Here is an 18,453-nt window from a genome sequence, read left to right as displayed (position 1 = left end):
TAAGTAGTTTAAATCCTGCCCGTGGCCAGGGACAGCAGGGTGTGACTGCAGGTCAGGCAGTTAAAGGGAACCAGCAGTCAGGAACTCAGGAGCCTCATCCCTTGACCCTGTCCAACAGGTATGAGGCACTTGCTCCCTGTGTGGATGGCGAACAGGGCTGCAGGAAGGATGAGTCAGCTGACCAAGGCACCATGGTTCAGCAGGCCATTCAAGGGGAGGGAGTAAATAGGCAAGTTGTAGTTGTAGGGGATTCTATTATCAGGGGGATAGATAGTATCCTTTGTGAGCAGGATAAAGAGTCCCGCATGGTATGTTGCCTGCCCGGTGCTAGGGTGCGGGACATCTCTGACCGGCTTGAAAGGATACTGGAGAGGGAGGGGGAGGATCCAGTTGTTGTGGTCCATGTCGGTACCAACAACATAGGCAAGTCTAGGAAAGAGGACCTGTTTCGAGATTATAAAGAGCTAGGATTCAAATTAAAAAACAGGTCCTCAAGGGTCATAATCTCCGGATTACTGCCTGAGCCACATGCAAATTGGCATAGGGAGGCAAGAATAAGGGAAGTTAACACGTGGCTGAAAGAGTGGTGTGGGAAAGAGGGGTTCCTTTTCATGGGACACTGGCATAGTTTTGGGACAGGGGGGACCTATACCGTTGGGATGGTCTCCACCTGAACCGAGCTGGGACCAGTGTTCTGGCGAAAAGAGTAAATAGGGTAGTCAATCGGACTTTAAACTAGAGATTGGGGGGGAAGGGAAAGTCAGGGAACCAAGAGGTGAAGTAATCAGTGGGAAGCGTAGCTGCTTAGGAATACAAAAAAGCACGAAAAGACAAAACTCAGGAGAGGTTACGATAGTCCCCATCCCACAAAATATGACACAGTGTATGGAAAGGCTCAGTAAACCAAGGTCCACCACACTATGAAAACAAAAAGGGACGGTCAATAGAGAATTAAAGGTGCTATATTTAAATGCGCGCAGTGTACGGAACAAGGTAGATGAGCTTGTGGCCCAGATTGTGACTGGCAGGTATGATGTGGTAGGCATCACAGAGACGTGGTTGCAGGGGGTTCAGGACTGGCATTTAAACATCCAGGGATTCACAACCTATGGAAAAGACAGAGAAGTGGGCAGAGGGGGTGGGGTTGCCTTGTTAATTAGGAATGAAATTAAATCAATAGCACTCAACGACATAGGGTCAGATGATGTGGCGTCTGTGTGGGTAGAGTTGAGGAACCACAATGGCAAAAAAAAACATAATGGGAGTTATGTACAGGCCTCCTAACAGTGGTCAGGACCGGGGGCACAAAATGCACCACGAAATAGAAAGGGCATGTCAGAAAGGCAAGGTCACAGTGATCATGGGGGACTTCAATATGCAGGTGGACTGGGTAAATAATGCTGTCAGTGGACCCAAGGAAAGGGAATTCATTGAATGTTTACAGGAGGGCTTTTTGGAACAACTTGTGATGGAGCCCACGAGGGAACAGGCCATTCTGGACTTAGTGTTATGTAATGAGCCAGACTTGATTAAAGATCTTAAAGTAAGGGAACACTTAGGAGGCAGTGATCATAATATGGTAGAATTCAATCTTCAATTTGAAAGAAAGAAGGTAGAATCAGATGTAAAGGTATTACTGTTAAATAAAGGTAACTACAGGGGCATGAGGGAGGAACTGACGAAAATCGACTGGGAGCAGAGCCGAGTGGGAAAGACAGTAGAACAGCAATGGCAGGAGTTTCTGGGAGTAATTGAGGACACAGTACAGAGGTTCATCCCAAAGAAAAGAAAGGTTATCAGAGGGGGGGATTAGGCAGCCATGGCTGACAAAGGAAGTTAGGGAATGCATCAAAGCGAAAGAGAAAGCCTATAATGTGGAAAGAGTAGTGGGAAGTCAGAAGATTGGGAAGGCTACAAAAACAAACAGAGGATAACAAAGAGAGAAATAAGGAAAGAGAGGATCAATTATGAAGGCAGGCTAGCCAGTAACATTAGGAATGATAGCAAAGGTTTCTTTAAATACATTAAAAACAAACGGGAGGCAAAAGTAGACATTCGGCCGCTCCAAAATGACGCTGGTAATCTAGTGATGGGAGACAAGGAAATAGGTGAGAAACTAAATAAGTACTTTGCATCAGTCTCCACAGTAGAATAAATGAGTAATATCCCAACAATTCCGGAGAGTCAGGGGGCAGAGTTGAATATGGTAGCCATCACAAAGGAGAACGTGCTAGAGAAACTAAGAGGTCTAAAAATTGATAAATCTCCGGGCCCAGATGGGCTACATCCTAGAGTTCTAAAGGAGATAGCTGAAGAAATAGTGGAGGCGTTAGTTATGATCTTTCAAAAGTCACTGGAGTCACGGAAAGTCCCAGAGGATTGGAAAATCGCTGTTGTAACACCCCTGTTCAAGAAGGGAACAAGGAAAAAGATGGAAACTTATAGGCCAATTAGCCTAACCTCGGTTGTTGGCAAGATTCTAGAATCCATTGTTAAGGATGAGATTTCTAAATTCTTGGAAGTGCAGGGTCGGATTAGGACAAGTCAGCATGGATTTAGTAAGGGGATGTCGTGCCTGACAAACCTGTTAGAGTTCTTTGAAGAGATAACAAATAGGTTAGACCAAGGAGAGCCAATGGATGTTATCTATCTTGACTTCCAAAAGGCCTTTGAGAAGGTGCCTCACGGGAGACTGCTGAGTAAAATCAGGGCCCATGGTATTCGAGGCAAGGTACTAACATGGATTGACGATTGGCTGTCAGGCAGAAGGCAGAGAGTTGGGATAAAAGGTTCTTTTTCAGAATGGCAACCGGTGACGAGTGGTGTCCCGCAGGGTTCAGTGTTGGGGCCGCAGCTGTTCTCTTTATATATTAACGATCTAGAAGACGGGACTGAGGGCATTCTGGCTAAGTTTGCCGATGATACATAGATAGGTGGAGGGGCAGGTAGTATGGAGGAGGTGGGGAGGCTGCAGAACGATTTAGACAGTTCAGGAGAGTGGTCCAAGAAATGGCTGATGAAATTCAACGTGGGCAAGTGCGAGGTCTTGCACTTTGGAAAAAGGAATAGAGGCATGGACTATTTTCTAAACGGTGACAAAATTCATAAATGTCTGAGGATCCTGGGATTATATTCATTGGAGTTTAGGAGGTTGAGGGGAGATCTAATAGAAACTTACAAGATAATGAATGGCTTAGATCGGGTGGACGGAGGGAAGTTGTTTCCATTAGCAGGGGAGACTAGGACCCGGGGGCGCAGCCTTAGAATAAAAGGGAGTCACTTTGGAACAGAGCTGAGGAGAAATTTCTTCAGCCAGAGAGTGGTGGGTCTGTGGAATTCATTGCCACAGAGGGCGGTGGAGGTCGGGACGTTGAGTGTCTTTAAGACAGAAGTTGATAAATTCTTGATTTCTCGAGGAATTAAGGGCTATGGAGAGAGAGCTGGTAAATGGAGTTGAAATCAGACATGATTGAATGGTGGAGTGGACTCGATGGGCCGAATGGCCTTACTTCCGCTCCTATGTCTTATGGTCTTATGATCCATCCTCACACTGAGTCCTGGAGCATGACAGATTCAGGATTACTCTCAAACGGTTGTTCAGAGTAAGATGCTGAAAGACACTGTACTCACTCATAAATAGCAATCACAAGAAGCAATCAGACTCAACAATTGTACCTCTGAGAGATTTAGAAATGGTTAAAAGACTCTCAGAGAGGAAACAATAATGACATACAATTGGAAGACTGCGCGCGCACACACAAGCATACACATGCACAGGTATACACACACAGCTATACACACGTACACACACAGTGTACAGGCCCACACATATTATACACACAGTTGCACACACACGGATACACAAACATACACACAGGTATAATATACACATGTACACACACAGTATACAGAGTCACACACATTATACACACACAGTTGTACACACCCGCACATACATGTATACACACACAGGCACATAAACATTCACACACATTCTCAGACACACACACATATATAGAAACACGCATGTGCTCACAGACACAGATATACACAGAGACAGATACATTACATCAGAGAAATAATTAATCCAGCTGCAGTGAAGTAACAGAGATATAGTTCTAATACAGGATGGTGAGTGGCTGGAGGAGAGCCTCCAGGTCGCGGTGTCGGCCGCCCTTGTCCCTCTCTAGATGGTGGTGGATGTGGGTTTGGAAGGTGTTGCCAAAGGAGCCTTGGTGACTTCCTGCAGTGAATCCTGTAGCTGGTATACACGCTGCCACTCTGCATCAGTGGTGGAGCGAGTGAGTGTTTGTGGATGGGGTGCCGATCAAGCAGGATGCTTTGTCCTAGATGGTGTCAAACCTATTCAGTGTTGTTGAAATTGCAACTATTAAAGGAAATGGAAATTATTCCAATACATTCCTGATTTATGCTGTGTCGACAGGGTTTGGGGAGTCAGGGAGTGAGTGCCTCGCCACAGGAGTCCGAGACTTTGGCCTGCCTTCTAGCCACAGTGTTTATATGACCAGTTCAGTTTCTGCTCAATGGCAATCAGTCAGATGTTGGCAGTGGGGTTTCAGTGATGGGAATTCCGGTGAATGTCAAGGGGCGATGGTTAGATTCTCACTTATTAGAGATGGTCTTTGCCTGGAACTTTTCAGCCCAAGCCTGGATAGTGTCCACGTTGCTGCATTTGGACATGGACTGTTTTATTAACAGAGGAGTTGTGAATGGTGCTGAACATTCTGCAATCATGGAAAGCCTGTGTGTGTTTGCAGCATTTACAGCGTGTGTCCCTGTGGGAGTAAATGCCATTTCAGACATTGGTTGCACAAATTAAATGTTTGATGGAACCCCCTTCCAGCCGAGTAAAAACCCGTTTCCTGGAAAGAAATGTCAGATATACTTGTGGTGAGAAGCTAAATGTTTCTCTTTACTGTAACGGAAAGTATAAAAAACAACTAGCAGAGAATGGTTTCAATCCATCGACCTCTGGGTTATGGGCCCAGCACGCTTCCGCTGCGCCACTCTGCTCCATGTTTGTTGTTGCGTTGAAGCGACACAATTCCTTACTTCCGCAATGTTGTTCATCAGGACCACGTGTGCTCGACAGCGCACCCTGGCGGCACAATTCCACTGTGCAACTCACCAACAATGCAACACACACACACACAGCAGCTGGACACTGTCACCTTACACAAGATAACACACATCGACTGACTGGTCATATATAGAAAGTGTTCCCATTAAGTTCCAGTGTTCTCTGTCTTCAGGTGATGCCCCGGAGGACTGGAGAAGAGCCAATGTTGTTCCTTTGTTTAAGAAGGGGAGCAAGGATAATGCAGGGACCTACAGGCCGGTGAGCCTTACGTCAGTGGTAGGGAAATTACTGGAGAGAGTTCTTCGAGACAGGATCTACTCCCATTTGGAAACAAATGGACGTATTAGAGAGAGGCAGCACGGTTTTGTGAAGGGGAGGTCATGTCGCACTAACTTGATAGAGTTTTTGGAAGAGGTCACAAAGATGATTGATGCAGCGAGGGCAGTGGATGTTGTCTATATGGACTTCAGTAAAGCATTTGACAAGGTCCCTCATGGCAGACTGGTACAAAAGGTGAAGTCACAGGGGATCAGGGGTGAGCTAGCAAGATGGATACAGACTTGGCTAGGTCATAGAAGGCAGAGAGTAGCAATGGAAGGGTGCATTTCTGACTGGAGGGCTATGTCTGGTGGTGTCCCGCAGGGATCAGTGCTGGGATCTTTGCTGTTCGTAGTATATATAAATGATTTGGAGAAAAATGTAACGGGTCTGATTCGTAAGATTGCAGACGAAAAAAGGTTGGTGGAATTGCGGATAGCGATGAGGACTGTCAGAGGATACAGCAGGATTTAGATCGTTTGGAGACTTGGATGGAGAGATGGCAGATGGAGTTTAATCGGGACAAATGTGAGGTAATGCATTTTAGAAGATCTAATGCAGGTAGGGAATATACAGTGAATGGTAGAACCCTCAAGTGTATTGACAGTCAGAGAGATCTAGTGTACAGGTCCACAGGTCACTGAAAGGGGCAACACAGGTGGAGAAGGTAGTCAAGAAGGCATATGGCATGCTTGCCTTCATTGGCCCGGGCACTGAGTATAAGAATTGGCAAGTCATGTTGCAGTTGTGTAGGACCTTAGTTAGGCCACCATTGGAGTATAGTGTTCAATTCTGGTCGCCACACTACCAGAAGGATGTGGAGGCTTTAGAGAGGGTGCAGAAGAAATTTGCCAGGATGTTGCCTGGTATGGAGGGCATTAGCTATGAGGAGCAGTTCAATAAATTTGGTTTGTTCTCACTGGAACGACGGAGGTTGAGGGGTGACCTGAAAGTGGTCTACAAAATTATGAGGGGCATAGACAGAGTGGATAGTCAGAGGCTTTTTCCAAGGGTAGAGGGGTCAATTACTGGGGGACATAGGTTTAAGGTGTGAGGGGCAAGGTTTACAGGAGATGTACGAGGCAAGTATTTTACACAGAGGGTAGTGGGTGCCTGGAACTCGCTGCCAGATGAGGTGGTGGAAGCAGGGACGATAGTGACATTTAAGGGCATCTTGACAAATACATGAATAGGATGGGAATATAGGGATATGGACCCAGGAAGACGAGAAGATTTTAGCTCAGATGGACAGCATGGTCGGCACAGGCTTGGAGGGCCGAAGGGCCTGTTCCTCTGCTGTACTTTTCTTTGTCTTTGTTCTTTGTTGTAAAATCTCCCCTCTTTCCTCTTGTGTAACTGTGTTATCTGCATCTTCACTCTGTTATTGAAAGGTCTTCCCTGATGTTAGTTAAACTGCTTTCCGATATTTAAGTATATTCTCTCCCGCTGAACTGTGATTTCTACTGTGGAACCGAGATCTCTACTGTGTAACTGCTCTCTGCTGTGGAATATGATCTCTGCTGTGAACTGTGCTCTGCTGGGGAACGGCGACCTCTCCTGTGGAAATGTGCTCTCTGCTGTGTTACTGTGTTCTCTGCTGTGAAACTGTGCTCTCTGCTGTGGGACTGTGTTCTCTGCTGTGGGACTGTGTTCTCTGCTGTGTTACTGTGTTCTCTGCTGTGAAACTGTGCTCTCTGCTGTGGGACTGTGTTCTCTGCCGTGGACTGTGCGCTCTGCTGAGAAACTGCGATCTCTCCAGTGGAAATGTACTCTCTGCTGTGAAACTGTGCTCTCTGCTGTTGAAACGTGGACCAGATGTGATGCAGCTGAGGGATGCTGAGTGATGTAACGTGGACATGGTGAAGTTACTGGCCAGAAATTTCCGAATTCTATTTTTGTTTTGAATGGACAGCTACAATCCACGTGTTTATTTCAGGACACAACAATGAATAAAAATGAATCAGTGCTGAGCAGATTCTAACATCCCACACCTCCAGTTTGTTCTTATTGAGAACCCCGTCCTCGATGGAAGCTTTTGCTCTCCGAATCAGACCACCACCTCCTGGGAATACAGCAGCGATACCTCCAAGATCTGATCTGTAACAGAATCACAGAATAATACAGTGTCCCCTTGTGACTGAGGGGAACAGGTGCTCCCTATCCGCCCTGTCTATACCTATCATAATCTTGTACACCTCGATGAGATCACCCCTCAGTCATCTCTGTTCCCGCGAGAGAGAGAAAACAAGCCTATCCAACCGCTCTTCATATCCTAAATGTTCCATCCCAAGCAACATCCTGCTGAATCACCTCTGCACCCCATCCAGTGCAGTCACATGTTTGCTAGAATGTGGTGACCAGAATTGCACACGGTACTCCAGCTGTGACCTCCCCATCATTCTATACAACTCCACCATGACCTCTCTGCTTTTGTAATCCATGCCCCGATTGATAAAGACAAGTATCTCAAATGTCTTTTCCACCACCCTATTAACCTACCCTTCTGCCTTCAGAGATCTATGGACAAACACTCCAAGGTCCGTTTGTTCCTCAGGACTTCCCAGTGTCAGGCCATTCACATTAATCCAATAATAATAATATTTTATTCTTTATTGTCACAAATAGGCTTATATTAACACTGCAATGAAGTTACTGCGAAAATCCCTACCAAATGGATCACATCTAATTTTACAGCGTTAAATTCTATCAGCCACTTTTCTGCCCATTTGACCATCCCGTCTGTATCTTCCTGTAACTCAAGACACTCAACCGCACTGTGAGCTTGAAACTCAGTGAAAGGATTTCACCCTCCTCTCGGAATCTGAACACAAGCTCAATCCCAACATTCAGCTTGGGTGGGCAGACAAGACAACTTCCTTCCCGCAGCCCCCCCAGCACAGACTGGATAATATCCCAAACTCGTATCCTGCTATTGTCACATTGCTCCACCATCTTGTTCTCTTCACAACACGCCAGGAATCTCAGACCAATTCTTCAGACCTTTCATTCTCTCTTCAAACAACATCTTGTCCCTGATTAAGTCCATCTTGAGAAGAGGGGCTCGGTATTCTGAGTTTCTCTGCAGACATCCGGTTGCTGTTGATGGACCAAAAGAGGCCTCGCGCCTGAAAGAAAGCCTCTCTCACAGCCCTGTGAGCATGTCTCCATTAGACGGTGCAGTCAACACCTGCAGAGTAGATAACAATGGAGAGAAGTGTGAGCAATTTCAGCGTCACAATTCAAAATATAATATTACTGAAAATACTGAACTGATCCTCTGGGAGCAGGACTCAAGTCAAAGGGGAAAATCCAGTGGATTTTTAGTGGAAAGATTTAACAACTGGATGATGGCAGCTGAAATCAGTCATTGTGTTACAATCTCTGTAGATATTCTACTGAATTTAAACCTGCAAAAGGCATATTTTCCGACTAGAAATCCAACACATTTCCCCCTGTTGTGGAGGAAGTTCTCAATCGCACAGGTGGTCAAACGGAATAAGGCTGGGCTGGTATTTGAGTCCAGATTTTTCTTCAGTGAACAGACACTTTACCGGACGAAGCTACAGAGTCTGAGGATGTTCAGCTAATCACAAGGGAATGCTGGAAATACGGTACGGATCTGTAGTATCTGTGAAAAGTGAAATAGTTAACATTTCACAACCTGACATTTCATTGGAACGACCTGTTTCTCTCTCCACAGAAGCTGCCGGATCAGCTGAATATTTCCAGCATTTTCTGTCTTTGTTTCAGATTTGCAGCATCCACAGTATTTTGGTTTTGGGTCAAAGGACAATGAGTTGCCTTTCCTGCTCTGAGGGTTATTGCAGGTCCCTCTGGCTGTGATTGTCGCTGATTCGGCCAAACATTTACAATCTATCATTAATTGACCGCGAGAATGGGCGGTGAGGTGATTCTGGAACCGCTGCAAGTCCATATGGTGTATGTACACACACAGTGCTGTTAGGGAGGGGTTCCAGGTTTGAATGGTGCCTCGCGGAGGAAAAGTCAATTTCAGGAGTGGGATTCGAGCCCTGACCTCCAGAGGAGACTGCGACCAGCGCTCGGCCATCCTGACGTATTCGAAAGGTTAGGTGCGTTTGGGCCGAAATCGGGTGGTCTTTCCGAGGGTCGGTACCGGTTCCATGGGCCGAATGGCCTCCTTCCGCACTGGAGGCATTCTATGATTACTGAAATAGGGTGAAAATGGCAGCATCAGGACACAGGGACGAGTTAAGGTCTCAGGCCAGAGTCAGTGTCCTATGTAATGACACATAGAATGTACATTTATTGTGGACTGGTGCCGCCTCCTGGCTGAACCGGAGCCGTGCGACACGGACACTTTCATTCAGGAGCATTTTAAATTGGAGTGAAACAACTTACGCAAAGTAAGTATTTGTTACGAAACAGTTAATCAAACTGGTCTAAAGAACCAAAAGGACACATCTCCAATCAGTAGCGATGGTGGTATAGTGGTGAGCATAGCTGCCTTCCAAGCAATTGACTCGGGTTTGTGAGTTTCAAAACTCTTTGTGAGTTTCAAACTGAGGAAGAGAAAGTTTCTCACTCAGAATTTAGTGGCAAGTACAGCGAGGAGTGAAATAAGTAACTTTCTCATCATTTTTAATGTGGTTTCAATATGTCAGTCGACTAATCACTGCCCAAGCCCTCCGACAAGAGCTAAAAATCACACCAATTTCACTTCAGCGTCATGAAGTGGACCAAAGAGAGACACAACAGACACGTTACAGACGAGGATGGGATTTGAAGCCACGTGTACAGAGCACAATGGATTATTGTGCATCACCTTAACCACGTGATACAGCTGTTTTGTTTTCAGGGCCCTTTAGTATCCCTCAATATAACCTCCTTGGGTTTCTTTCGCACGGTTGGGTGTAAATAAAACATAAATCTATGAGGAGAAACGCTCAGTTCTTGGGCTTGGGCTTGTGGCGCAACGGTAGCGCGTCTGACTCCAGATCAGAAGGTTGCGTGTTCAAATCACGTCAGACTCAGGAAGTTTTTCTGCCGCTGGTTCCAGGAATTTCTCTCTGTGGGAATGTTCCCGAAATGACTCTGTTCAAAGCCACAATTTTTCCGAATATTTCAGATTTACCCGCTCAGTTTATATTTTTGAGCAGTTTCATCAAGCATTCGGATAGCTCAGTCGGTAGAGCATGGGGCTCTACCTCCCAGGGTCGAGGGTTCGAGCCGCACGTTGGCCGCTTCCATATTATTATCTGAGAATATTGAACCAACTGTGCTAACCATTGTGCTACCGTGCTGCCCGTACAGTTGGTCAAATCTCCCTGCTCGTGGGTGACTAGTACTACTGGGCAGTTAAAAACAAGGATGTCGCTCTTTTTCGGACGGAGATGAGGAGATTTCTCCCTCTCAGAGAGTTGTGCGACTTTGGAACTCTGCCTCAGAAGGCCGCGGAAGCGGGACATTGATTATTTTTAAGGCGGAGATGGGGAAATTCTTGTTCAGCAAATAAATCAAAGGTTTATCGGGGTTGCATACAACCATTGCATTCAGCCAGTTACCTGGGTGCACAAGCGTGCGGTTTTTTGTTTGATATATCAGTTCCACACCATGGTGAAACGGTCTTAAAATGTCGTTTTCATTTCTTCACGTGTTCTCCACTGATATATTCGCTGCAATAACTTCTCTGGGCACAAAGCACGGTAGCACAAGTGGCTAGCACTGTGGCTTCACAGCGCCAGGCTCCCAGGTTCGATTCACTGTCTGTGCGGAGTCTGCACGTTCTGCCCATGCCTGCGTGGGTTTCCTCCGGATGCTCCGGATTCCTCCCACAGTGCAAAGACGTGCATCAGGTGGATTGGATAAATTGCCCTTAGTGCCCATACGGGACCAGTCTTTATAAATAGAAGCGTCATCCCGGCCCTGGGTCACTGCCCGTCTGGAGTTTGCTCATTCTTCCCATGGCTGCGTGGGATTCACCCCCACAACCCAAAGATGTGCAAGGTATGTGGATTGGCCACGCTAAATTGGCCCTTAATTGGGAAAAAAATAATTGGGTACTCTAAATTTATACAGAACTAAATAAATAAATAGAACCGCCGAGCACAAAGGCAAGGCCGCTATGGGGATTCATCATAAAATCCTGCAACAGAAATAGACAATGTTGGATAACTCGGCTGGTCTGGCAGCATCTGTGGAGAGAGAAACAGAGTTACAGTTTCCAGTCCAGTCTGACCCTGCTTCCCATTCTCTGTTTCCCGCTCCACAGATGCTGCCAGGTCTGCTGAGATTTTCCAGCTCTGGGCGACTGACATGGACACGGTGGGCGGAATGGCCGCACCCTGTGCTGGAACCATTCTATGATTCTATAATTCTCAGCTGTCCTCGTAATTGAAACCTTCTATGTCTGTATCATTCTGGTGAAGCTCCATTGCCGCCGCTACATTAAAGTTCTGAATACATTTTTGGACTCCCCTCATTCCCTCCTCCAGCAGATTTTGCCGGGTAAATATCCTGATTCCGTAAACTCCTCATTCTCTCGAACAATGAAATGTCGCTTGGCTTTGACACTACCCAATAGACAGAGTGGTTCCGACCTCACTACCTGATCAATGCATCTCAATCGGAACAAGACTGAATTTTCAATTCTCGCGCTTCCAACACAACAAAATGCAATTAGGCCTCACAACTTGGACTGGATTGTCACATCAATGAATTGCAGATACTTTGGAAAAATAAGATGCTGTTTTTGCTTGAGGATAAATTCAGAATCCCACACCATGATCAAACGACCTTTAAATACCCTGTCCGATTTTTCACGTGTTCTGCACTGATATATTCGCTGCAATAACTTCCCGGGAGCTCAAACCTCCTCCCGATTTCAGTCAGTGACACCATCCGGGCTGGTTCGGATTTTTGAACCCGGGACCTCTGGCATTTTATCGCAGCTGAGAATCAATGTCAATGTCAGGAGTGGGATTGAAGCCTCGTCTCCAGAGGATACTGACACCTGATGTATCCAAACGGTTCTAGGGGATTGGGCCGTGTTGGGGTGCTCTTTCCGAGGGTCGGTGCAGACTGGATGGGCCGAATGGTCTCCTTCTGCACTGGAGGGATTCTATGATTACTTAACCAGGGTGCAAACGGCAGCATCAGGCCACAAGGACAAGGTGAGGTCTCAGGCCAGAGCAAGAGTCCTATGTAATGACACACAGAACATCAGAAATAAATACATTTATTGTGGACTGGTGCCATCTCCTGGCTGAACGGGAGCAGTGCGACACGGACACGTTCATTCAGGAACATTTTTAAATTGGAGTGAAATAACATGAACATAGTAAGACGTTGTTTACGAAACAAAGCAAAGCATCAAAAGGGCTCAACGTTCTGCAGTAAGTGATGGAGGGATACTGGTGAGCATCGCTGCCTTCCAAGCAGTTGATCCGGGGTCGATTCCCGGCCATCGCAATAATAATTTGATCGGAGGCGTTTGCGTGATTTCGTGTGTTTCGAGCTGAGGAAGAGAGCTGGAGAAAGTGAGGTGGCTGGGGGCAGGAATCTCCGCTTGTTCTAAATAGTCTGGTTGGATTGTTCACATCCGTCCGAGTGGCGAAACTGTGATCTCGGTTTCTGTAGTGGTTTATTATTGGATATTGTTCTCTATAGAATTTACAGTGCAGCAGGAGGCCATTCGGCCCATCGGGTCTGCACCGGCTCTTGGAAAGAACACCCTACCCAAGCCCACATCACCCTATCCCCATAACCCAATAACCCCACTCAACCAATACTAAGGGCAATTTAGCATGGCCAATCCACCTAACCTGCACATCTTTGGACTGTGGGAGGAAACCGGATCACCCAGAGGAAACCCACTCATACACGGGGAGAATGTACAGACTCCGCACAGACAGTGACCCAGCTGGGAATCGAACCTGGGACCCTGGAACTGTGAAGTTGATGAATGTGATATAAAATAGTTAATTTAAGTATATTAGTTACAGTAATGTAGATGTAGGCCAGTCTAATTCTAGTGAGTTCACAGACAAAGGATTTTAGAAAGCATGGCACGAAAGGGGGGAGGTGTGTCTGGTGGAGGAGGAGAAAAGGATGCTGGGGATCAAGAGGTCCAGGGTTAAGGAATGAGAAGTGAGCCAATTAGGATGTATGGCCAGGTCAGGAGGGGTATAGGATGGCCTATGGGAATCTGTATGTGAAACTTGATGTCATTTGAATGTATTTGTAGAGATTCCTTTGTCTCCAATAGCACTCAATTCGGAAGACCCAGGAGGCAGCTTGTGTTCTGGGTTTGTGTGATGCGATTCAGACTTGCAAGTTGGTTAAAAATAAATAATACTATGCCTACAAATCCATCTCGAGTTTTATTGAGTCGAGACTGACGTGTATAGAATTCAATGTTTTGTCAAAGCAATTCCACTATGCTGCCGTGCTGCCCTTACCTTGTCCTTATTACCCCTCTGTGGGGTATTCCTGGACGTTATTGTATACACTTTTCCCCTTCGCTCTGTTAAAGGAATTGGAAACATTGAAAAACTCCTGGTTCTATCTTTATCAAATGATATGACTGTGTTAATAAAACATAACCCATTTCTGTCAGTGGAGATGTGATATTGGCACCAATAAAACTCACACACCACAGCAGATGCTGTCTGTTTCCCTCAGAGAGAGTCAATTGAAGAGCTTCCCGATTTCGTTACTTTGAGCTTCACAGTGATGTGAAATGACAAATGTCCGGATCACACTGGAAGCAACACTTTGATACTAATTTACTGAAAAGAAAAGGCGGATGCACGGTGATAGCGACATGTTTACTTTTGGTGTGAGTGAGAATATAAATAGCAGAGGTTGGTTTATGGGTTATGGGCCCAGCACGCTTCCGCTGCGCCACTCCGCTCCTTACGTCCGCCGTGTTCGCAATTACTGCTCTGAGGCAGCCAGATAACTATTTTTTTAAAAACGAGAACCCAAGTGTTGTGAAGTTCACTTTGGCTGGACAATAACCCGGAACTTCAGCACGGCTGTAACACACAGAGGAAGACACACAGAAAAGCAGGAAGAGACTATCAGGACACACACACACAATGACACACAGAAGAGGTGCAGTGCAAACCAGCAAGATACTGTGATGGAGAAACTGGTTATTTAGGAAAACGGGGTTTTCTGTTGCACAAAGATAGGCAATTAAATGTATTTCTGCTGCGTAACTGTGCTCTCTGCTGTGTAACTGTGCTCTCTGCTGTGTAACTGTGCTCTCTGCTGTGTAACTGAGCTCTCTGCTGTGTAACTGAGCTCTCTGTTGTGTAGCTGTGCTTTCTGCTGTGTAACAGTGCTTTCTGCTGTGTAACTGTGCTCTCTGCTGTGTAACTGTGCTTTCTGCTGTGTAACTGTGCTTTCTGCTGTGTAACTGTGCTCTCTGCTGTGTAACTGAGCTCTCTGCTGTGTAACTGAGCTCTCTGTTGTGTAGCTGTGCTTTCTGCTGTGTAACAGTGCTTTCTGCTGTGTAACTGTGCTCTCTGCTGTGTAACTGTGCTTTCTGCTGTGTAACTGTGCTCTCTGCTGTGTAACTGAGCTCTCTGCTGTGTAACTGTGCTTTCTGCTGTGTAACTTGGCTTTCTGCTGTGTAACCGTGCTTTCTGCTGTGTAACTGTGCTCTCTGCTGTGTAACTGAGCTCTCTGCTGTGTAACTGTGCTTTCTGCTGTGTAACTGTGCTCTCTGCTGTGTAACTGAGCTCTCCGCTGTGTAACTGAGCTCTCTGCTGTGTAACTGTGCTTTCTGCTGTGTAACTTGGCTTTCTGCTGTGTAACTGAGCTTTCTGCTGTGTAACTGTGCTCTCTGCTGTGTAACTGAGCTCTCCGCTGTGTAACTGAGCTCTCTGCTGTGTAACTGTGCTCTCTGCTGTGTAACTGAGCTCTCTGCTGTGTAAGTGAGCTTTCTGCTGTGTAACCGTGCTCTCTGATGTGTAACTGTGCTCTCTGCTGTGTAACAGTGCTCTCTGCTGTGTAACTGAACTCTCTGCTGTGTAACTAAGCTCTCTGCTGTGTAACTGAGCTCTCTGCTGTGTAACCGTGCTTTCTGCTGTGTAACTGTGCTCTCTGCTGTGTAACAGTGCTTTCTGCTGTGTAACTGAGCTCTCTGCTGTGTAACTAAGCTCTCTGCTGTGTAACTGAGCTCTCTGCTGTGTAACAGTGCTTTCTGCTGTGTAACTGTGCTCTCTGCTGTGTAACTGTGCTTTCTGCTGTGTAACTTGGCTTTCTGCTGTGTAACTGAGCTTTCTGCTGTGTAACTGTGCTCTCTGCTGTGTAACTGAGCTCTCCGCTGTGTAACTGAGCTCTCTGCTGTGTAACTGTGCTCTCTGCTGTGTAACTGAGCTCTCTGCTGTGTAAGTGAGCTTTCTGCTGTGTAACCGTGCTCTCTGATGTGTAACTGTGCTCTCTGCTGTGTAACAGTGCTCTCTGCTGTGTAACTGTGCTCTCTGCTGTGTAACTGTGCTCTCTGCTTTGTAACTGAGCTCTCTGATGTGTAACTGTACTCTCTGCTGTGTAACTGTGCTCTCTGCTGTGTAACTGTGCTCTCTGCTGTGTAACTGTGCTTTCTGTTGCGTAACTGTGCTCTCTGCTGTGTATCTGTGCTCTCTGCTGTATAATTGTGCTCTCTGCTGTGTAACTGAGCTCTCTGCTGTGTAACTGAGGTCTCTGCTGTGTAACTGTGCTCTCTGCTGTATAATTGTGCTCTCTGCTGCGTAACTGTGCTTTCTGTTGCATAACTGTGCTCTCTGCTGTGTATCTGTGCTCTCTGCTGTATAATTGTGCTCTCTGCTGTGTAACTGTCCTCTCTGCTGTGTAACTGTGCTCTCTGCTGTATAATTGTGCTCTCTGCTGTGTAACTGTGCTTTCTGTTGCGTAACTGTGCTCTCTGCTGTGTATCTGTGCTCTCTGCTGTATAATTGTGCTCTCTGCTGTGTAACTGTCCTCTCTGCTGTGTAACTGAGCACTCTGCTGTGTAACTGAGTTCTCTGCTGAGTAACTGCGCTCTCTGCTGTACAATTGTGCTCTCTGCTGTGTAACTGTTCTCTCTGTCCTGGAACCGTGACTGTGCCGGTGACAGATTTTCACTGTGGTTGGGTCAAATCATTCCCAGTTGTGGAAATATGATCCGTCTGAATCAGAATCTTTCTCCGCCATTACTGAGACGAAATTTCAATTCCAGATTTATCAAATCTTGTCATGAAAGATTAGTTCAGGCCTGTGGATTCCCCGTCCCGCGACAAAACCTTGTATTCCTGTTATCAAAACAGTTCGGTCAGCTCAAAATTCTCAGATGGAAGCGCCCAATATGGGGCTTGAACCCAATATGAAACAATATAGGGCTTGAATCCACGACCGTGGGATTAAATGTCCTATGCTCTACCGACTGAGCTAGCCAGGCTGCTGTCAGAAATATTATTGACCTGAGGAGATTCGAATTTGCTAAGCAGCGAATTTTGTGTCAAACCTTTTTCTAAAAATCGATTAATTCTTTAGTCACAGTCGTTGGGAGCAGGGCTCGAACCTGCTGGGGAAGTCCAACACCTTAACCACTCGACCATCGCAGCTCGGTTCAATAGGTCATTCATTAAACATTATAAAACATACAAAACATTATAAAACCGGCCAGGAATCACTCCAGGAAGGTCTTGCATTCCTGCGATGAACGGTGCCCCGGTGTTTATGTGAGGAGCGGTTGAATCTACCTTAAAATGACCATTGGATTTGGAGAGAAGCCTTGAGAGACTCGAAAATCCCAGTTCCCGAAACGCACAATTCCACTGATTCAATTGTTTACGGAAGAAAATCAGTTACATTGGAAATATCCTAGAAGTTCATTTTTGCTTTACATGGAACAGCACCGAACTTCCCAGTCCAGATCCAAATTAAAGCAATTCAATCACAGAAACTGGCAGCACAGAAGGAGGCCTGTGCAGACCGAATGGTCACGTGACTACGTGTTCCGCATCTAAAATGATCAGGTGTTCTCCCCGGATCGCGCTCAGAGCACAAGCCTGGAGCAGCTGCTCAAACAGTAAATAAATTATTTTTTGTTACACGTCCTTGGTCGCCAGTCTTTGAGAGATCAGAATTTCTCCATGGTGTCAGGAGTGGGCAGTATGGCACAAGGGCTTCGCCACCTAAACCCGCTGCTGTCACAGAATCAGAGAATCCCTATTGTGCAAATGAAGACCATTCGGCACAACGAGTATGTACTGACCCTCCGAAAGCTCACGCACCTGCCCTCTACTGGAATATTGGGTCCGATGGAGCAACTCTGGCCCCCATTCCAACCCCTGAAATCCGTCCCTCCCCTCTCATGAGTGGGGTGCAGGATTGGAGGGTCAGTGCAGACTCGATGGGCCGAATAGCCTCCTTCTGCATTTTACTGGTTTCTATGGAAACAGATATGATCACAGTATTTATTCACATGGGATAAACATTGGCTCGCACGCCACTGGCGGTGGCCGCGTGGCCTAATGGACAAGGCGTCTGACTTCGATGAATCTAATGATGATATCAGATACCTGTCGCGGTCGTTTTATACAGAAATCCGGTGGAACTTGCTGACAGCCGAGTTTTCCCTCTTCAGCTCATAGTTCCACCTTTCCATCCAAGCATTGCAGGGCTTTTTATGGAATATAATTCCTTCTAACATTGTTTTCATTCAATTCGCTCTCATCCTAGTATTTTGTTTATCCCCTGATGAATCCACAGTATCTGTTTGACTTGGAGAAAGAATAGAATAAAATATTATGTATCAATCGGTTCACTACAATTCTGTGGAGGAAATTCTAATGTCGTCAGGAAGACAGACAGAGTCATAGATGTTGGCAGCATGGAAAAAGCCCTTCGGCCCAGCTTGTCAATGCCGCCCAGTTTCTTTCACTAAGCTAGTCCCACTTGTCCGCATTTGGCCCATATCCATCTATACCCACCCTGCCCATGTAACTGTCTAACTAATTTTTAAAAGACAAAATGATAACTGCCTCTACCACTGCCTCTGGCAG

General features: G+C 46.2%; 1 long non-coding RNA gene and 1 other non-coding gene across 2 annotated transcripts in view; both read left to right on the top strand.

Annotated features, from left to right (window-relative positions):
- LOC140400063 (uncharacterized) overlaps positions 1 to 7,407 on the top strand; it is a 74,551-nt gene extending 67,144 nt beyond the window's left edge. Inside the window, exon 2 of the long non-coding RNA XR_011938026.1 lies at positions 5,829 to 7,407. This is a non-coding gene — a long non-coding RNA (uncharacterized lncRNA). The remainder of the gene's footprint in view (positions 1 to 5,828) is intronic.
- A 2,952-nt stretch (positions 7,408 to 10,359) lies between these two features.
- Positions 10,360 to 10,431, top strand: trnaw-cca (transfer RNA tryptophan (anticodon CCA)). The gene has a single exon. It is a non-coding gene; the product is annotated as a tRNA-Trp (tRNA).
- Positions 10,432 to 18,453: the final 8,022 nt, after the last annotated feature.

The sequence above is a fragment of the Scyliorhinus torazame genome, chromosome 24, assembly GCF_047496885.1.
Source record: "Scyliorhinus torazame isolate Kashiwa2021f chromosome 24, sScyTor2.1, whole genome shotgun sequence".
Classification (NCBI taxonomy): Eukaryota; Metazoa; Chordata; class Chondrichthyes; order Carcharhiniformes; family Scyliorhinidae; genus Scyliorhinus; species Scyliorhinus torazame.
Note: the sequence above shows the minus strand (reverse complement) of the source record. Positions and strands in the feature narration are given on the sequence as shown.